The 21,829-nt window shown below is 40.2% G+C and overlaps 1 protein-coding gene across 1 annotated transcript in view; it reads right to left on the reverse strand.

Annotated features, from left to right (window-relative positions):
* Positions 1-21,829, reverse strand: part of SCNN1A (sodium channel epithelial 1 subunit alpha) — an 84,919-nt gene extending 63,090 nt beyond the window's left edge. The window contains exons 1-3 of the mRNA XM_030321498.1: positions 21,633-21,829; positions 19,028-19,114; positions 16,116-16,242 (exon numbers count right to left, since the gene is read on the reverse strand). The gene's annotated coding sequence lies outside the window, so the exon portion shown is untranslated. The remainder of the gene's footprint in view (positions 1-16,115; positions 16,243-19,027; positions 19,115-21,632) is intronic.

Here is a 21,829-nt window from a genome sequence, read left to right on the forward strand (position 1 = left end):
ATGGAAACAGGAAGTAGACTGGCTATGGCTTAGGGCTGGGAGGGTTTGAGGGAAAATGAGGGGAGATGGCTAAGGAGTGTGGGCATTTTGGGGGGGCGCAATAATGAAAATGTTCTAAAACTGACTGCAGTGATGGTTGCATACACTGTGAATGTACTAAAACCTACTGAATTATACATGCTAAATAAGTGAATTGTATGGTATATTAATATATCTCAAAAAACTGTTGTTTTTTTTTTTTTATGTGGTATAGCCATACAATGGGACATTGTTTGGCAATGAAAAGGAATGGAGTACTAATATATGGTATGGTACAACATGGATAAGCCTCAGAAGCATTACACTAAATCAAAGAAGCCAGTCACAAAGGACCACATATCATATGACTCCATTTGTATGAAATACCCACAATAGGCAAAGCCATAGAGACAGAAAGTAGATTAATGGTTGCCTAGGGCTGGGGAGATGGGGAAAATAGGGAGTGACTGCTAATGGCCACCCAGTTTCTCTGGGGGGGGGGGGTGACAAAAATGCTCTAAAATTATAGTGATGGTTGCACAACTCTGGAGATATGCTAAACACCATTGACTTGCACAGTTCAAATGGTGAACTGTATGATAGTGAATTATATCTCAAAACTGTTAAAAAAAAAAAAAAAAGACTGAGCCAAAAGCACACATGTCCGTATCGGCCACAGGCAAGAGAGGACCCCATAGTTCAGAGCCTGCAGAGGGGTAGGGTTGACTTTCCTTGGAGTATGGGGGGTGGGGGGTGACCTAGGGTAGGATGCCTGCCCATGCCTCTGCCCTTTTGAGAGCTATAGAATGGAAGCAGCACCATGGTAGTAATGTGAACAGAGGAGAGACTACCCACAGGCCCACACAAAAGACTCAAGCCCCAAGGGTTGGCAGTGAGCCATATTAATATCCCAGAGGCCTGAACATATCCGATTCGACAGTCACCCTAAACCAGTGTATCAGCACTGTTCTGGTGGCAGAGATCCATACAGGACCAGGTCTAGTCTGGAGGCATCCCCGCCCCCCCCCCAAGATGGCACTGCCAGGCTCACTGGTCCAAGGCACAGGAGGGGGACTTAAAATTCATGAGAAAGGCAATCCAAATCACAGGGCCCCCTGAGATGGGGACCCTGGACAGCCTTGCTTCTGTCTAAGGGCAGTGCTGCATTAATGAAACACATGGCTAGGGGCGCCTGGGTGGCTCAGTCCATTAAGCATCCCACTTCAGCTCAGGTCATGGTCTCACAGTTCGTGGGTTCAAGCCCACATCAGGCTTTGTGCTGACAGTTCAAAGACGAGCCTGCTTCGGATTCTGTGCGTGTGTGTGTGTGTGTGTGTGTGTGTGTTTGTGTCTGTCCCTCCCCCACTCTCTTTCTCTCTCAATCAATGTTAAAAAATTAAAAAATGAAAAACACATGGCTAAAAATAAATAAAAACACATGGTTAATAAAACAGCCTGGCTAAAATTGTAAAGGCTGACAACCACAAATCCTAGCAAGTGTATAGAAGAACTGGAAAGCTCATAAATCACTAGTGCGAGTCTGAAATGTTACAACTACTTTGGCAAACTCTTCGGGAGTTTCTTAGAAGGCTAACTATACACCTACCCTATGGCCAAGCAATTCCACTCCTAAGTATTTATTTAAGAAAAATAATAACATGTGTCCCAAACACTTTGACAGGAATGTTCGCAGGAGCTTCGACATGATTAGCCAAAAACTGAAAACAACCCACATTTCCACCAACAAGTGAACGGATAAACAAATTGTCGTATACTGACGTGGTAGAATACACTTAACAAAAAGACATGGGTATAGGCAGCAACACGGGACGAATCTCAGAAACATCATGTTGGGCAAAAGAAGTTAAGACAAGGGGCGCCTGGGTGGCTCAGTCGATTAAGTGTCCGACTGGTGGTTTCAGCTCAGGTCATGAACTCACTATTCGTGAATTGGAGCCCCACATCAGGCTCTGTGCTGAGAGCGAGGAGCCTGCATGGGATTCTTGTTCTCCCGCTCTCTCTCTGCCCCTCCTCTGCTCCCTTGCTGTCTCTCTCTCTCTGTCTCAAAGTAAGTTAAAAAATTAAAAAATATATATTTAAAAAAAAGAAGTTAGACAAAAATAACAATTCCGTTTACATGAAATTCTAGAAACAGCGAAACTAATCTATGGTGATAAAAATTAGAACAATGGTTGTATTTCATGGGGTGGGGGAGGCACGCTGGAAACGGGCACACAAGAACTTCCCAGGGCAATGGAAATATTCCATAACTTGATTAGAATGGTATAATATGTGTGTATGTAATTGTCAAGATTCATCAAACTGCACACTTAATAGTTATGTGTTTTATTGCACATGCATTACACTTCAAAATAAGCATCAACTTCTTTAAAACAAACAAACAAAAAATCAAGCTCTTTTCAGATGCCTCTGCATCCTGCCACACTGCATGTGTTCTCAGAAAATGCTATCAAAGTGGCGCCAGGGTGGCTCAGTTGGATAAGCATCCGACTTCGGCTCAGATCATGATCTCACGATTCGTGGGTTCGAGCCCCACATGGGGCTCTGTGCTGATAGCTCAGAGCCTGGATCCTGCTTCTGATTCTGTGTATCCCTCTATCTCTCTCTCTGCCCCTCTCCCACTCATACTTTGTCTCTCTCTCTCTCTCTCTCTCTCTATCTCAAAAATAAATAAACATTGAAAAAAAGAAAGAAAATGCTATCAGAGACAAAGAATGCATAATCATCATCATTGGGGCATTAAGTTTTAGGGATCCTACTGCTAACAAATCAATTAAATAGCCAGAAGTGGTTGGATTTAGCTGGCATAGGCTAAGATGCTGTGGGGCAGTCTGATACTTCATAGTGGGAGACAATTTTGGAAGAGGAACATGGTCCAGAGACCACCACCAACCGTTGCAGACTTGGGAAGCAGTGATAAGATTGGATAAGGCCTGGCTTTGGAAAGAGAACCCCTAGCTGGGTAACAGCTTTGGGGGAAGTGGTACAAAGTATCGAAGGGGATCTGTTTTGGTAGGCAAGATCTCTACCGGGTGGACTCCGGAGAGAACAGGATTCTCAGTTGCTGTGTGTTCAAGCAATACGGACAAAGGCAAGCATGACTGGGCCTTCATGACAATCATAGGCTCAGTGAGGCTCTCCAAGGAGCCCCCAGCCTCTGCAGCCCCTCCTCCCACGCCCAGGCCTTCACCTAGCACACCTGCAGCTCCAACCCAGCACTCTGGCACTGAACTTGACATCACCAAGGCCGGGAGCTGGACTGAGAACTGAGTCTCTACTTCATTTTCTAGTCTCTGACTCTGCCTCGCATCCAAAATTTGCTACTGAAGCAAAGCCTCTTACTTGGACTGCGTCCTGAAAACCAAAATCACAGCTCCAGCCAGTCCTTTCAAGTCCTGGCCCTGAATCAGAACCAGCAGCAGTAGTTGTAGTGATAGTCTTGGTGTGGGGTAGTTCTGTTGCCATAACAGGACTAGTAATTTGAGTAACAGTGGTAGTTAATGCTGTAGTGGTTAACATTTAATGGCGCTTAACTATATGCCAAGCCCTGTGCTGAATGTTAAATGCTTTATCGTATCTAATCCTAACAGATACCCCCATCTTACCAGGGAGGAGATTGAAACTCTTTGTAAAATACTGTTATAACTTTATGTGTTGTTGTTGCATAAGTAAGACCTATTCATTTTAGGAAAAACTCGGAAGATTCAGGTTAGCAAAATATATATAAAATAAAAGTCACCCATCATCACATCTCTTTAAGTTAATCACTACTATGCCCTACCAGGTATAAATTCCTCAGTCTCTTTATAAAAACAATATCACGCAGTATGTAGCTAAATCTGCTCATTTCATTCAATAAAGTACTGAGCCGTTTTCCTTATTAATATAGTTTTTAAAACATTTTAATAGCTATTTTATATTCTATTACTTATTATTATTAATATTTTAATTACAGAGAGAGAGCACACATGAGGAGGGGAGAAGGGGAGAAAGAGAGAATCCTAAGCAGTCTCCATGCTCAGTGTGAGCCCAATGCGAGACTTGATCCCATGACCCTGGGATCATGACCTGAGCCGAAATCAAGAGTTGGACACTCAACCGACTGAGCCACCCAGGGGCCCTGATAGTCTATCGTTTTTAATACAATACACTTACCCAATCTCTTATTGTTGGACATTTAGATTTTGTCCTTTTGTTAATGTTTTGTTGTTATAAAACAATTTTCACAGAACATCCTTATACCTTGAACACATCTTCATTTGTTTCCTTAGGATAGATTCCTAGAACTGGAGTTGCTGAGTTAAAGAGCGTGGGCATTTTTAAGGCTTTGAAGTCAGACAGCCCTGACATTGAATCCTCCTCAGGGCCTGGTCTGTGGCCTGAGGCAAAGCGCTTCTGGGTCCTGAGTCTGTGTCCTGTGCTCCTTCTTCTCCTGTTTGCTCCTTATCACATTTCACTGTTCCTATTCTTCGAAGATCTTGCCCTCTTCCCGGATTGCAAACCCCGCAGTCAAGGCCTGTGTGTCTTCCTCACTGTGTGCTCACCAGCACCCAGCCCAGAGCTCACAGTCTAAGCAGAGACAATTTGGTGCTGCAGAAAGGTCAATGGTCTGGAAGGAAGACGCCCAGGTCTCATTCCCAGCGGTCCTACTCCAAGCTATGGTCCTGGACAAAGCCCTCGTTACCTGTCAGGTCTCATCGCCTCTCACTCTCTACTTTTACACTAGCAGTGCTGAGCAATGCTTTGCAGAACTAATCGTTCTCAAGACACGCCTGCTCTTCTACATTTCTATGCCTTCGCCTGCATCACAGAACTGGAGGCCCATACTGTGCCTTTGTGCAAAATAAAAAAAGATGCCTCTTCCTCTCAGTGGAGCGCAGGCTGGATTTTAGGCCTCCCTCCTCCCTTGGCCTGGCACCATATTGCATTGACCAACCTGGATACCATTGCTGAAGCTTGCAACAAACACAGCTAGGCCACCTAGCAAACCTCCATTCATCCATCGAGTTGCAAATTCAAAAGCTACCTCCTCTGTAAAGTCATCTTACTGTAGCCGATGTATTGGATTTGTTGTTGTTGTTGTTGTTGTTGTTGTTGTTGTTTTGGTAAGCTTCCTCTGCTTTTTGAATAGCCTCCATTAAAATGATTAATCTTATTGGATTATGGCCGTTTACCTATATACCTCTCTACCCCAGTAGATTATCCTCAGTGTTTTTCCTTTTTTATTCCTCATGCAAAGTCCAATTCCTGACACACAGGAAGTGATTAATAAGCCTGAATGAATGAATAAATGAATGAATGACATTTTATATCTCTGGTCCTCATGTTGCTTGTCTGAGAATAAAGGGATCCGAATAACATATGCCTGAAGTTCCTGCCAACTCTAAAATCCTCTTTTCCAGGGCACCTGGGTGGCTCAGTCGGTTAAGCAGCCCCCTCTTGATGTTGGCTCAGGTCACGATCTCATGGTTCATGAGTTCAAGTCCCAAGTGGGGCTCCGTGCTGACAGTGTGGAGCCTGCTTAGGATGCTCTCTCTCCCTTTCTCTCTGCCCCTCCCCTACGTGGTCCCTCTCTCTCTCTCTCTCTCTCTCTCTCTCTCTCTGTCTCTCTCTCAAAATAATTAATTTTTTAATGTTTATTTCTTTTTGAGAGAGAGAGGAAGAGAGTAGGGGAAGGGCAGGGAGAGAGGGATACACAGAATCTATAGCGGGCTTCTGGCCCTGGGCTGTCACCACAGAGCCCGACGCAGGACTTGAACCCTGAACTGGGAGATAATGACCTGAGCCGAAGTTGGACACTTAACTGACTGAGCCACCCAGGAGCCTCTCAAAATAATTAAATAAACATTAGAAGGAAAAAAAAAAAAGAATTGCCTTAGGAGACCCTTCCAGAAAGTGGTTTGCCTTTTACCTCATTATGTAAATCATCTATTTCCGTCACTTGTCTTTCTCAGACATTTTCACAAAAGGAACATCTGTTTCTCAACACAAGACAGCTCCTTATACATCTTGAAGTTAATGATGTTACTTCTCTTGTGAGAAGAAATTTTACCATGTCCTTTCTCTGTCTCCAGATGTCTTGTCCTTACGTGGACATTGTTAATCTCTGAAGGACAGCACATAATTTGAGGGCATAAAGCCTCTGAAATATTAACAGAGGCAGCCGTCTAGAGTAGAGGTTTTACAAACCGTAGGCATTCCTGGATCCCAAAGTTTCACTGACTCCCTGAAATTCTATTCACAATATTGTATGCTTGTGCATTTTCTGAAGGAAGATCCACCTCTCTCTTCAGATCCTCAGAGGAGCCCCCTTGACCCCAAAAGAGCTAAGAGCCACTGGTCTGCAGCCTGGGCTAAAATAGGCTGGAAAGTACAGGGGCTTTTAAGATCACATAATACTCTGGCACATTCTTTGGAATTTTATTAAAGACAGAATCCTTAACAACTACAGACTGGAGTCTTTGGAACTAAGTCCCTCCCCTCTTATCAGTTGACTTCACTTAGGGGCTTCCCCAAATCCCTAGGACTCACTGAAACCCAGCCTGCACCACAGACACAGAAAAGCTTTGGGGGAGATGTCAAATGACTGACACCTCCGCCCTTGTGTTTTAATAGTAATGGCCTTGGGGCCAGAAGATTGGGTTCCTGTGAGAGCATGGGACCCTCTGAAGATCAGAATCACTATTCCACCACAAGGTGGCACTCAAAGCCCAGACAGATGGGGCAACAAGCATCTTTTCTCGGCTCAGTAGGACTCAAGAGCAGTTCCCCAGGCACTGAGCCAAAACTTGAGCTCAGTTATACAGTTATACAGTATAACTTGAGTTATACAGTTGGTCCACAAAGCCCTTCTACCCACACCCAGTGTCCTGCAGGGGTCCTTGTTGTTCTTTTTAATGCAAAGTCTGTGTGTGGTTCTTGCTGACTTCAGTCCCTTCCCTAGAGGTGACCCCGATGAAGATCCTGGTCCTGGATATACATAGTGCACACTTCTGCTCTCCATGCCCTGCCTGGAGTCACTCCTGGGGCTCCGAAGGATCTGAACCCAGTGCTTGAAGTCCTTAGTATGATTTCCAGGTTATGAACCCAGCCCTGTAGGTTATGCAGATGGGATGTCATTCAAATATCTCCATAGTAGTGACCCACTCAGACAAGAATAAGGAAAGGATCAATATTTACTTAGGCCAAAGGGAAGAATTACCAAGAGTAGCTGCAGCTTGAGTGGGGATCCCACACTGCCATGTACTCTAGTGAGGGTGCAATTTGGATACAGAAGACAGGAAGCAAATCTAAGCCCATCCGAAGAGTATGAGCTTAGACAAAATCAAAAATATTACATTTATAAATGGAGTTGAAAACATTTAAGTCGAGAAGACTCACCTAGATCATTTGCAAGCCCTAGGTCTGGCATCCTAACCTCAAGTCTCTGACAAATAGACAACTTTAGCCATCTTGAGATAGTAATCACAGATCATGGTCATATATCATCCACGGGAGATAGGAAAACTGCTGCTTTAAGTGGAGAGATGTCCTTTGAACTCCAAGAAGGTTTGGAACTAACAAGGTGGCTTTGTACTATGTCAGCTTAGCTATGATGAAGCCATATTTTTTGGATGACTCAAGGTTAGAATTGGCCACAAGACAACCGTGCGTGAGGTCGGAAAGGCAGAAAGGCAGAATTGAAGCAGCAGCCATGATGCTGTAAAGGTCAGCTTGGAGTGCTAGGACTGCTGCAGCTTATGTATCTCGTTGCTACTCTTCTGGTTCACTTTGTGGACATGGGTAGCAGCCAGTCCCACAGGGCCTCCAGCTCCTGTCAGATCTCTTCCATCTAACTTCCTTCAGACTCTAACTCCATGTATGCATCACCAGGTCCCTGTGCAGACATCCCAGATCATCAGGGTTGGGGTGGTGAGGGACAGATACAGATTCCACTTGGCCCTTGCCCTCCCCAACTTCACATCCAGCATTTCTTCCCCACTGACCTGTGACGATTTCAGGCCCACCACAGATGCAGAGGTAACAGACATCCATAGATCCGTCACCAGTTCCTTATTCCATGTCACCCATAGTGGTTTTTCTTCTCAGGACAAACCTTCACTGATACAAATCAAAAGTGGGGCGCCTGGGTGGCTCAGTCGGTTGGGCAGTGGACTTTGGCTCAGGTCACCATCTCACAGCTCGAGAGTACAAACCCCACGTCGGGCTCTGTGCTGACAGCTGAGAGCCTGGAGCCTGCTTTGGATTCTGTGTCTCCCTCTCTCTCTGCCCCTCCCTAACTCATGTTCTGTCTGTCTGTCTCTCTCTCTCTCTCTCTCAAAAATAAACATTAAAAAAATTTTTCTTAAAAATCAAAAGTAATGCAGCAAATCAAACTCATGCTAAGTTTCAAATAAGTTTGAATCATTGGGAAAAATCTATGTATATTTTGTACTTAAAGCTTTGGTAATGCTTGGGGCACCTGGGTGGCTCAGTCGGTTGAGCGTCCAACCTCGGCTCAGGTCATGATCTCACAGTCTGTGAGTTCGAGCCCCGCATCAGGCTCTGTGCTGACAGCTCAGAGCCTGGAGCCTGCTTCAGATTCTATGTCTCCCTCTTTCTCTGCCCCTCCCCTGCTCATGCTCTGTCTCTCTCTGTCTCAAAAATAAATAAAAACATTAAAAAAAATTTTTTTAAAGCTTTGGTAATGCTTAAAAGAATTTAACATAGTAGTGTTATAAGATTAGCCTCATTATTTTATTAAAAACGTGGAATTGATATGTAGAATCTAAAAAACAAAGCTAACAGAACAAAACAAAACCCAGACTCATTGTTACAGAGAATAGATGGGTGGTGGCCAGTCGGGAGAGGGTTGGGGGGGAGAACAAAATGGGTGAAGGGGGCCAAGAAGTACAAACTTTCAGTTTTAAACTAAGTCGTTGGGACACGATGTAAAACATAAGAAATATAATGAATAATATTGTATTAATTTTGTATGGCGACAGATGGTAAGGAGATTTATTGAAGTGATCATTCCATAATATATACAAAGGTTGAATCCTATGTTGTACACCTGAAATACCTAATAATGTTGTATGTCAATTATACTTCAAAATAAATAAATAAATAACAAACAAACAAATAAATGGAAAGAATCAGAGGAGAAAATACAATTTGTAAGTGATAATAAAAATCTGAAATAAAAGAAAAATGTGTACTGATTTTTGATTAGTGATTCTAAGTTCAAGCATGTAAAAGGCGTTACTATAAACAGAATTACCATGTTTGAGGGAACTTATGATTCACTATGCCTAAACATTTATTAGACTTACAAAAACCATTTACGTATTTAGGAAGTTTTTTCTTGTTAGGGTCAATACGCTTATCCAGTCATGCATCTAAGCGCTCAAAAAGAAAACCAGATATTTGAGATTTAGATATGTAATTTAAAATATTTAAAACATTCAGTGGGCTATAGTTGTAGGTGAAATTGTTCGTGGAATTTAGACTGTTCAGTTTAAGTTAATCAAATGTTAATGTTAAAAAAGTGAAGATTATTGGAGGGATTCTAGGAAAATGGTAGCATAGGAAGCACCAGAAATCTGGCTCCTCTCCTAGACAACATCTGCACTGGCAGAATCTGTCTCATGTAGCTGTTTTGGAGTCTGTTGAAGGCCTTCAACTTCCAGGGAAAGACTTGGATGGTAAATTATGGTTAATTTTGGTCAATTTCAGCTACTATCACAGTAGCAACTATCCATTCCCTGTCCCCAGCCACATGACAGGCAGCTGCGCACATGTTCTTGGAGCAGGTTACACACAGCTTGGGGGAGCTGGGCCAGGCAAAAAAGACACCATCTTATAAATATCAGCAATCTATGCTCTGATAGCTAACTGCTGCTTCTGGTCAGAGAGGTGCAGATAAAGAGGCAGGAGGCTCTGTTTGTGCAACTCCCCCAGTTGTTGCAAGGTGCTCCCTCTGTGGATGAAATTTTGTCAAGGGGACTTAAAAGGCTAGTGCCCTTCCTGCCTTAATTTTTCACTTTTTTCCCCTTTCAGGAGCCAGACACTAACAACTAGCACATTTAAAAACAACTGCATATTTGGGGAAAACTGGAAAGTGACAATGTATGCCCAGGGAAAGGCTCAGAAAAGATCTGAGAAAACTTTAAGTTTATATCTCAGGCTGATACTCAGTGCAGAGAAAGCTAACAACAATTAAAAAAAAAAAAAAGACCCTGAGGAAGGGAGAGAATCTGATTTCCAGAGTTAACCACATTATTAGATTCATATGTCCAATGTTCAACCAAAAAAAAAAATCACAAGACATATAAAGACACAGCAAAGTATAGCCCATTCCAAAAAAAAATTGATCAACAGAAACTATCTCTGAAAAAGACCTAATGGAAGATAAAATGCTCAAAGAACTAATGGAAGATGTGGAGAAAGTCAAGAAAGCATAGTGTTGAATAAAATGGAAATTTCAACCAAGAGATAGAAAACTTGAAAAGATACCATGAAGAAATTCTGGAGCTGAAAAGTACAATAACTGAAATGAAAATGTCACTAGAGGGATTCAAAGGCAGATCTGAGTAGGCAGAAAAAAGAATCAATGAACTTGAAGATAAAGCAATAGAAATTATCAGGTCTGAGGAATAGGGGGAAAAAATGATGTCCTGTAGGACAACAACAAGAGAATCAACATATGCATCAAAAGGGTCCAGAAGGCCAAGGGGGAGAGAGAAAGGGGAAGAAAGAATATTTAAGGAAATAATGGCTGGAAACTTCCCAAATTTGATGAAAGACATAAATATCAGCATCCAAGAAGCTCAGTGAACTCCAAGTAAGATAAATTCAAAGAGACCCATACCAGGACACATATAATCAAACTTTTAAAAAGCAAAAACAAAAAGAATCTTGAAAGGAGTGAGAGAGAAGCAAATCATCCCATAAAGGGGGTGCTCAATGAGATTATCAGCAGATTTCTCATCAGAAACTTTGGAGGCCAGAAGGCAATGGGCCAATACCTTCAAAGTACTAAAAGAAAAAAAAATCAACAAAGAATACTATATCCAACAAAACTATCCTTCAATAGTAAGAGAGAAATTAAGACATTCTTAGGTAAACAAAAGCTGAGGGGCTTCATGACCACTAGACCTGCCCTGAAAGACAGGGAGTCTGGCAAGGTGAAATGAAAGGACACTAGACAGAAACTCAAAGCTGTACAGAGAAATGAAGATCTCAATAAGGGTAAATACATGGGCAATTATAAAAGTTAGTATTATAAGAGTGGTCTATAGCTTCACTTTTTGCTTCGATTTAAGAGATCAATACATTTGAAGAAAAAAAGCAACTATTAGTGGAAAGGCTAGTATTACTTTAACTTCTGGTTTGTGACTTTAAATATTGTTTTCTAGGGGCCCCTGGGTGGCTCAGTCGGTTAAGCATCTGACTTCAGCTCAGGTCATGATCTCACAGTCCGTGAGTTTGAGCCCCGCATCAGGCTCTGTGCTGACATCTCAGAGCCTGGAGCCTGCTTCAGATTCTGTGTCTCCCTCTCTCTCTGCCCCTCCCCTGCTCATGCTCTGTCTCTGTCTCAAAAATAAATGAAAACATAAATAAATAAATAAATAAATAAATAAATATTGTTTTCTACATAATATAAGAAACTAATGCAGTTAAAAAAATTACTAGTTTAGGGGCACCTGGGTGGCTCAGTCAGTTAAACGTCTGACTTTGGCTCAGATCATGATCTCATGGCTCATGAGTCTGAGCCCCAAAATAAATAAATAGACTTAAAATAAAGATTAGTTTATGTTTTGGGGTACACAATGTATAAAAAGTGACGACAACAACTGAAAGGGGACGGAGATAAGCTGTAAAGGAGTAGAGTTTTTGTATGCTATTTAAAATGGTATAAGTTCAAACCAAAGTGTTATAACTTTAGGATGTTAAATACAAGCTTCATTTCACCATAGTATTTCATCATTTTACTAAATATTTCACTGTATAAAAATCAACTAAGCATATGGGCGCACGGGTGGCTCGGTTAAGCATCCGACTTTGGCTCAGGTCATGATCTTGTGGTTTGTGGGTTCGAGCCCTACATCAGGCTCTTTGCTGACAGCTCAGATCCTGGAGCCTGCTTCTGATTCTGTGTCTCCCTCTCTCTCTGCTCCTCTCCCCACTGTGCTCTGTCTCTGTCTCTCTCTCTTGGAAATAAATGAACATTAAAAAAAAATTTTTTTTAATCAACTAAGCACAAAAAAAGAAAAATTCAGGAAATAAGGTACAAAAAAGCGATAAGGCATATAGAAAGCATATAGGGCAATGACAAAAGAAACCCCTCCTTATGAGTAATTACTTTAAAAGTAAATGGATTAAAGTCTCCAATGAAAAGACAGAGATTGGCAGAATGGCTGAAAATACATGATCCGACTCAATGTTGTCTATAACAGAATCACTTGAGATCCAAACACACAAACAGATTGAAAGTGAAAGAATGGAAAAAGATATTTCATGCAAATAAATAACCAAAAGAGAACAAGAATGGCTATGCTTACATCAGACAAAACAGACTTTTAGCCAAAAAAAGGTTATAAAAGACAAAGGTTAATATATTCATTAATTAATATATATTATTAATTAATTATATTAATTAATATATATTAATAAAAAGTTCAATATTTCAAGAAGATATGACAATTATAAACATTTATACACCTAATGACAGACGATCAAAATATAAGAAGCAAAAACTGACAGAACTGAAGGGAGAAATAGACCGTTCTACAATGATAGTTGGAGACTTCAAAATCCCACTCACAGTAATGGGTAGAACAACCAGAGAGTAAGGAAGCAGAGATTTACACAACACAATAAACCAACTAGAACTAACAGACATGTATAGAACACCCTACCCAATAACAATAGCATACACATTCTTCTCAAGTGTACATGGAGCATTCCCCAGGATAGACCATATATTAGGTTACACATTAAGTCTCAATAGATTTTTTAAAAATTTTTTAATGTTTATTTATTTTTGAGAGAGAGACAGAGACAGAGACAGAGTGTAGGTGGGGGAGGGGCAGAGAAAGAGGAATACCCAGAATCCGAAGCAGGCTCCAGGCTCTGAGCTGTCAGCACAGAGCCTGACGCGGGGCTCAAACTCACAGACTGTGAGATCATGACCTGAGCTGAAGTCAGATGCTCAACGAACTGAGTCACCCAGGTGCCCCAGTCTCAATAGATTTTAAAAGGTAGATATCATGCAAATTATCTTTTTTGACTATAATGAGATGAAGTTAGAAATTAATAACAAAAGGAAAACTGAAAAATTCACAAAATTATGGAAATTAAGCAATACACTATTAAACAACAAATAGATCAAAAAAGAAATCAAAAGTGCAATTAGAAAATACTTAGACACAAATGCAAATAAAAACACAACAGGGGTGGCTGGGTGGCTCAGTTGGTTAAGTGTCTGACTCTTAGTTTTGGCTCAGGTCATGATCCCATGGTTCACGACTCCACATCAGGCTTTGTGCTGACAGTGCAGAGCCTGCTTGGGATTCTCTCCCTCTCCCTCTCTCTGACCCTCCCCTGCTCATTCTCTCTCTCTCTCTCTCTCTCTCTCTCTCTCTCTCTCAGTAAACAAGTAAACTTCAAAAAAAACACAACATACCAAAACTTTGGTTTTTGGTGTGTATGTATGTGTGTGTGTGTGTGTGTGTGTGTGTGTGTGTTGATTTAAATTTTTCTTTAGGAGAGGGAATATCACACTTCTACTCAATTAAGAGAAACATTTTTAGAGTCTAGAGTCTCTCTCTCTCTCTCTCTTTCTCTCTCTCTCTCTCTCTCTATATATATATATATATATATCATGCCATGAATTCATAGGTAATGGGTTCCAGCAGCTAAGTGTGCTTCTCTGGGTGGAGCAGGCTGGTACTTCAATTGAACCCAAGTAGGTTTCTCTTTGACTTCCTTCCTTTTCTAATCATTTTCCTTCACATGCTTCAGGAAGCTATCTCAGCTCTTAGAGTGCTTAATATTTAAGCTCAACACGTAGATTAAAATTCTCATGGCAAGAATCAAACCCTGTAAGCATGTTTGTTTACAACAATGCCAACAGCATGCTGGGCAACATCGTAGACTCTTCCAGTTTGCCATGGTAACATCCGTGGGGCATTCCCTTTTGAATAGTACCCGTTCCCTTGATGTCTACAATATCACCTTTCTTGTAGATTCACGTGCTAGTGGCCAAAGGAACAACTCTGTTTTCTAAAAGGCCTAGAGAACGTATAGCAGGTGCCTCCTCTTTCTCTTTGTTTTGGTCATTCTGGCAAATTACCAGAAGATGGTGGTTCTAGCCAAAAGGTTCATACCAAAACTTGGGGGATGCAATGAATGTGGTACTATGGGGTAAATTTATAGCTGTAAATGCTCACGTTAAAAAGAAAATAAGATGGGGTGCCTGAGTGGCTCAGTCAGTTGAGGTCAGGTCATGATCTTGCATTTGCAGGTTCAAGCCCCACATTGGGCTCTGTGCTGACAGCTCAGAGATTTGAACCTGCTTCAGATTCTGTCTCCCTCTCTCTCTGCCCCTCCCTTGCTCACACTCTGTCTCTCAAAAAATAAAATAAAACATTTAAAATTTTTTAAATAAGAAAATAAGAAAAATCTGAAATCAACAACCCAACTTTACAACTTAAGTAACTAGAAAAAGGGGAACAGGGGCACCTGGATGGCTCAGTCAGTTAAGTGTCCAACTCTTGATTTCGGCTCAGATCATGATCTCATAGTTTGTGCTGACAGCGTGGAACCTGCTTGAGATTCTCTCTCTGCCCCTCCCCTGTTCTCTCTGTCTCTTTCTTTCTCTCAAAATAAGTAAATAAACTTAAAAAAAAAGAACAAACTAAACCCAAAGCTAGCAAAAGGGAGGAAATAACAAAGATTAGAGCAGAGATAAACTAAATAGGAAATAGAAAAACAATAGAGAAAAGCAATGAAACCAAAACTTGGCTTTTTCAAAAAGACCGACAAAATTGACAAACATTTAGTTAGATGGACTACAAGAAAAAGACAGAAAACTCAATTACTAAAATCAGAAATGAAAGTGGAGCATTACTACCTATTTGACAGGGGGAAAAAGGCTTATAAGAGAGTACTATGAACAATTGTACACTAACAAGTTGCATTACCTAGATGAAAGGAACAAATTCTTAGAAACACAAGACATACCCAAAACTAGAATATCTGAATAGACCTATAACCAGTAAGAAGATTGAATCTGTAGTCAAAAATCTCCCAACAGGGCACCAGGCTTGCTTAGTTGGTAGAGTGTGCAACTCTTGATCTTGGGGTTGTGAGTTCAAGCCCCACATTCGGTGTAGAGATTGCTTGAAAATAAAATCTTAAAAAAAAATCTCCCAATAAAGAAAAGCCCTGAACCTGGTGACTTCACTGATGAATTTTACCAAACATTTAAAGAAGAATTAATACCAATCCTTCTCAATTTTTTTTTTAATTTAAGAGGAGGGAAGACGACTTGTTTGTTTTTTTTTTTTAAGATTTTATTTTTTTAAGATTTATTTTAAATCTACACCCAACGTAGGGCTGGAACTCACAACTCCAAGATCCAGAGTCACATGCTCTACTGACTGAGCCAGCCAGGTGCCCTAATGAGGAAACACTTCTTAACTCATTCTATGAGGCCAATATTACCCAGACACCAAAGCCAAAGACATTACAAGAAAAGATAACTACAGACCAATATCCCTTATGAACATTGATGCAAAAAAAAAAAAAAAATTCTCAACAAAATGCTAGCAAATAAAATTCAGCATATTAAAAGGATTATAAGGGCACCTGGGTGGCTCAGTTGGCTGAGCATCCAACTCTTGATTTAGGCTCAGGTCATGATCTTACAGTTTATGAGGTCAAACCCCACGTAAGGGTCTGCACTGACAGCAGAGAGCCTGATTGGGATTCTCTCTCTCCTTCCCTCTGTCTTTCTCTTTCTCTCTCTCTCTCAAAATAAATGAATAAATAAACTTTAACAAAAAGGATTATACACCATGATATAATCTTACCATACACCATAATCTTCTAGGTGATACACCATAAGGTGTATACACCTTAATCTTCTTAATCTTCAGATACACCATACACCAATCTTAATCTTCAGATACACCATAATCTTCTAGGTGAGATTTATTCCTAGAATGCAAAGTTGATTCAACATATGAAAATCAATCAGTGTAATATGCCACACATCAACAGAATGAAGAGGGGAAAAAGACACATGATCATCTCAATTAATGCAGAAGAAACATTTGACAAAAATCAACACACTTTCATGATAAAAATACCCCCCCAAAAAAAGAATAGAAAGGAACTACCTCAACGTAATAAAGTCCACATATGAAAAGCCCACAAAAATGCCATTGAGATGGTGACTCAAAGCTTGTCCTCTACAATAAGTAATTACCTAAAGAATGCCCACTTTAACCACTTATATTCCACATAGTACTGGAAGTTTTAGCCAGAGCAATTAGGCAAGAAAAATAAATAAACGGTATCCAAATTGAAAAAAAGAAGTAAAATCATCTTTATTTGCAGATGACATGATCTTATATGTAGACAACCCTAAAAATTACAAACACACAAAGTTGTTAAAACTAATGAATTCAGTAAAGTAGCAGGATACAAAGTCAATACACAAAAACCACTTGCATTTCTATGCACAAATGATGACCAATCTAAAAAACCAAGTTACAAAACCTATTTAATTTACAATAGCTTCAAAAAGAATAAAATACCAAGGGGGCGCCTGGGTGGCTCAGTCGGTTAAGCAGCCGACTTCAGCTCAGGTCATGATCTTGCAGTCCGTGAGTTCGAGCCCCGCATCGGGCTCTGTGCTGACAGCTCAAAACCTGGAGCCTGTTTCAGATTCTGTGTCTCCCTCTCTCTCTGACCCTCCCCCGTTCATGCTCTGTCTCTCTCTGTCTCAAAAATAAATAAACGTCAAAAAAAAATTTTTTTTAAAAGAATAAAATACCAAGGAATTAACTTAACCAAGGAGGTAAAAGACTTGTACAATAAAAACTACAAAACATTGCTGAAAGAAATTAAAGACATAAATAAATGAAAACACATTCCATGTTTGTGGATTGGATGACTTAATATTGTTAAAATATCAATATTACACAAGGTGATTTATAGATTCAATGGAATCCCTATCAAAATCCCAATGATATTTTTTGCAGAAATAGGAAAACCCACACTAAAATATATATGAAATCTCAAGAGACCCAAATAGCAAAAACAATCTTGAAAAAGAACAAACTGGAGAACCCACACTTGCTGATTTCGAAACTTACTACAAAGCTAAAGTAATCAAAACAGTGTGGTATTGGCATAAAGACAAACATAGACCAATGGAACAGAATAGACAGCTCAGAAATAAACCTTTGTACATACGTTTTTTTTTTTTTTCAAATGATTTTGACAAGGGTGCCAAGACCATTCAATGGGGAGAGAACAGTCTTTTCTACAAATGATGCAGGTAAAACTGGATGTCCACATGCAAAAGAACAAAGTTAGACCCTCACCTGTTAACTTAAAATGGATCAAGGACCTACATGTAAGACCTAAAACAATAAAAATTTTCGAAGAAAACACAGGAAGAAAGCTTCACAACACTGGTTTGGCAATGATTTCTTAGATATGACATCAAAGGCATAGGTAATAAAAGAAAAATACACTGAAAGTCATATGGTCACAAAAAGACAAATACTGTGTGATTCCACTTACATGAGGTACTTCGAATAGACAAAATTATAAAGACAAAAAGTAGAACGGTGGTTGCCAAGGGTTGGGAGTAAGGGAGAATGGAGAGCTTTTGTTTAATGGATATAGAGTTACAGTTTTAAAAGATGAAGAAGGTTATAAAGATGATAATAGATGGTAATAGTTGCACAACAATGTAAATGTATTTAATACCACTGAACTGTATACTTAATGGTTCAGATGGTGAATTTTGTTATGTGTACTTTACCACAATAAAAATGTGCTCCCAAAAGTGAAGATCGTTGCCTTTGTTTTACTATATTATAAATAATCAAACAAAATCTATAGGCTGCAATTAAAGAAAAGCAATAAGTAAGATTTTCAAATTTATTTAGATTCAAAATAGAATAATAAAAATTGTAATTCAAACTTAAAAAGCATCAGAAAATTAGATTTTGACATTGATTACTTTAATAAACTAATATTTCTTTAAAATTCTAGTAACTATGCATAGCCTATTTTTCTATGCTCTCAAATATAAAACATGTAAACTTGCAACATCTTACTTCTTGCAACTGTCCCTAGCCAGCCTGTCCCATTTCTATGGCATGAAATGTAATGGGGTCTTCTCAGCCCCAGAATCCTCCACATTGCCCATCCTAAAGCTCCCATTGCTAACTCTGAGCTCTAGTAAAGGAGAAATTTGTCCCACAGGCCTTCCTTATACCTCTTCCTGAAGGATTTCTCCACCCTTTCCCTTCCATTATTAGCTCTGTGACACTTCAGGAATCCTGAGCTCTCACATTGCCCCAACCCCTAGAAGGAAAAGAGTTTGATGATCAACTCCTACTCCCAGAAGTATTTACTAACACCTTCTGTGTCAAGCCCTCGGCAGGGTGTGTCCCCATGTTACCACACTTGACCGCTCACATCTATCCTGTGAGGCAAGCATCAGCATCCTCATGTTACAGTGGAAACAGACTCACAACTTGAGTCACTGGCCCAGCTAACAAGTGACCGAGAAGAGAAATGGCCTTGGACATAGCCTAGGCAGCACAGATCTACCTTGACTAGTCCTCCACTTCTCAAATTTTTACCATCTGGTTGATCCTTATACCCCCTCCCTAGATTCCTCTGACCCATCCCCTCCCAACCTCCAGGACTCTGCCTGTGCCTATCACCCTCAACATTCCTCTATGGACAAGATGCTCACCAAAGGAGGAAAGATTCTGGCCCAATTTGCGGGTGAGAGAGAAGGTTGTCACAGCCGTTGCTCTTCAGGAATAACTTCAGCGGTGCCCTTAAAATCATGAAGGTGAAGAGGGTCAGGAGAAGCAGCTGTAAGAGAAGGGGAAGCCCTGGCCACCAACCCACTCTCTTCCTCTCCCAGTTGAGGAAGGCTTCAGAAGCAGAGGGAGTGTGGGGAAGATGAGTCAGATATATTTCCCTTTTGCATCACAGAATCAAACTCTCCATCTGTGACTTCAGATAAGTTCCAAGTAAGCCCAAGCAATGGCCCACAGGGTGTGATAGCAACACGCCTACGGCACAAGGCATCCCTTTCCAACTCTGTGGGGAAAACCACTGCCTCTCTCAAAAGCCAACATGCTTCACGAGCAATGAACAATTAGAAAATGAAACTAAGACAAAAATTTCATTTACAAAAGCACGAAAAAGAATAAAATACTTAGGAATAAACTTAACGGAGAAAGTGTAAGGCTTGTACACTGAAAACTACGAAATGTTGAGAGACAGTAAAAGAGACCTAAATAAAAGAAAAGATACCTTGTGTTCATGGATTAGAAGACTTACTATTATTAGGATGACAATACTCCCCCAAATTAATGTACAGATCCAATCCAACCCCTATAAAAATTTCAACTGCCTTGTTTTGCAGAAATAGGCACAAGCTAATCCTAAAATTCGTATGGAAATGCAAGAAACACCAAATTGCCAAAATTATCTTGAAAAAGAAGAAGTCAGAGGACTCACACTTTCTGATTTCAAAAATTACTACAAAGCTACAGTAGTTAAAACAGTGTGGTACTGACATAAAGACAGAATTGAATTGAATCAATTCAAGAGTCCAGAAGTCAACCCATGTATCTATAGCCAATTGATTTTAACAAAGATGCCAAGACTATTCAATGTGAACAGAAATGCCTTTTCAACAAATAGTGCTGGGACAATGTATATCCACAGGCAAAAGAATGAAGTCGGACCCCTACCTCAAAGTGTATACAAAAAAATAACTCAAAATCAATCAAAAAAATAAATGTAAGAGCTAAAACCATAAAAATGTTAGAAAGAAACAGATATACATCTGCTTGACCTTGGATTAGACAACAATTTCATATGACACCAAAATCAAAAGAAAAAAATGCCAACAAAAGAAATTGGACTTTATCAAAGTTAAAAACTTTTATGTATCAAGGATACTCCCAAGAAAGTGAAAAAATAATCCCTCAAATGGAGAAAATATTTGCAAATCATATATCCAATAAGGGTCTAGTATCCAGAGTATATAAAGAATCTCTTACAACTCAACAAATCATCCAATTTAAACATGAACAAAGGAATAGACATTTCTCAAAGAAGATATACAAATGGTCCGTAAGCACATGAAAAAATGCTAAGTACCATTAGTCTTAGGGATATGCATATCAAAACTATAATGAGATACCCCTTCATTCTAACTGGGGTAGGTCTAATTTTTTAATGGAAATTAACATGTGTTGGTAAGCATGTAGAGAAACTAAAATCTTCATGTACCATCGATAAGAATGCAGAATGGTTCAGTTGCTATGGAAAACAGTTAGTTTGTCAGTTCCTTAAGAAGTTAAACATAGAGTTACTATATGACCCAGCAATTCCAGTTATAGGTTATACCCAACATATGTTCACACAAAACTTGTACATGTTGTACTTGTATCAACATGAATGTTGATAGCAGCATTACTCATAATAGTCAAAAAAGTGGAAACAACCCAAATGTCCATCAACTGATAAATGGATAGACAAAATGTGGTATATCCATCAATGGAATATTATTCAGCCATAAAAAGGAATGAGTACTGATGTTACATGCTACAACATAGATAAAATTTGAAGATATGATGCTAAAGTGAAAGAAGCCACATAAAAATGACCCCATATTATATGACTCCATTTACATGAAATGGTGAGAATAGGCAAATCTACAGACACAGAAAATGGTTTGGGGGGGAGGAGGAGGGCAGAGAGGGGAGGGAACAAGTAGGACTAACTGTCAATGAGTATGGGGTTTCTTTTAGGAGAGATGGGAATGTTCTCGAATTAGATAGTGGTGCTATTTGCCCAACTTTGTGAAAATCCTAAACACAACTGAATTGCACATATAAAATGGTTGAACTTTTTTTTTTTTTTTTTTTTTTTGAGACAGAGGAGAGATAGTATCTTAAGCAGGCTTCACACCCAGCACGGAGCCTAACACCAGGCTCAACCCCACAACTGTGAGATCATGACCTGAAACAAAAATCAAGAGTTGGACACTTAACCGACTGAGTCATCCAGGTGCCCCCGTTATAAAATGATTAAAATGTTTAATTTTATCTCAACTTAAAAAGAGTCAACATGCACCAAGGAGTCCTTCAGTCTGGGCTCGAGGTCAGTATAGATCTTAGGAAGGCATCTGGTGCTGAAACAGAGGAGTCTAAATAAAGGTCAGCCAAGTCCCAACATCCAGCTCCCAAATGAGCTAAGAAATACCACCTTTGAGCAGATCTGAAGTGTCCTGAGGCTTGTTAAGGTGGGGGGACAAGAATGACTTCCCCTGCCACCAGGTGGCTTCTCTCAGCTTCTAGGGAGATGGCGAACATCTGAAGGGATCCACGGGATTGGCAGAGGCCCTGAAGGTTGGGTCACAAAGCAGAGGATTTTGTAGAGAAGAGCCAAGAGTGGACTTTAGAACACTGGTGGTGTCACAAGGATAAAGACATCACAAAAGAGGAGATACAAGCGGCCAATAATTGTGGAA

Source organism: Lynx canadensis, chromosome B4, assembly GCF_007474595.2.
Source record: "Lynx canadensis isolate LIC74 chromosome B4, mLynCan4.pri.v2, whole genome shotgun sequence".
Classification (NCBI taxonomy): domain Eukaryota; kingdom Metazoa; phylum Chordata; class Mammalia; order Carnivora; family Felidae; genus Lynx; species Lynx canadensis.